Raw genomic sequence first — 303 nt, 5'->3', positions numbered from 1 at the left:
GGACTATGGACTAGGCTACATGAGGTGTGATACTAACCTTATTAAAACATATAGGACTATGGGCTAGACTACATGAGGTGTGATACTAACCTTATAGGACTATGGGCTAGACGACATGAGGTGTGATACTAACCTTATAGGACTATGGGCTAGACTACATGAGGTGTGATACTAACCTTATTAAAGCATATAGGACTATGGGCTAGACGACATGAGGTGTGATACTAACCTTATTAAAACATATAGGACTATGGACTAGGCTACATGAGGTGTGATACTAACCTTATAGGACTATGTATAGAC

Source organism: Oncorhynchus masou, chromosome 23 (genome assembly GCF_036934945.1).
Source record: "Oncorhynchus masou masou isolate Uvic2021 chromosome 23, UVic_Omas_1.1, whole genome shotgun sequence".
Lineage (NCBI taxonomy): Eukaryota > Metazoa > Chordata > Actinopteri > Salmoniformes > Salmonidae > Oncorhynchus > Oncorhynchus masou.
This window is presented reverse-complemented; position numbering follows the sequence as displayed.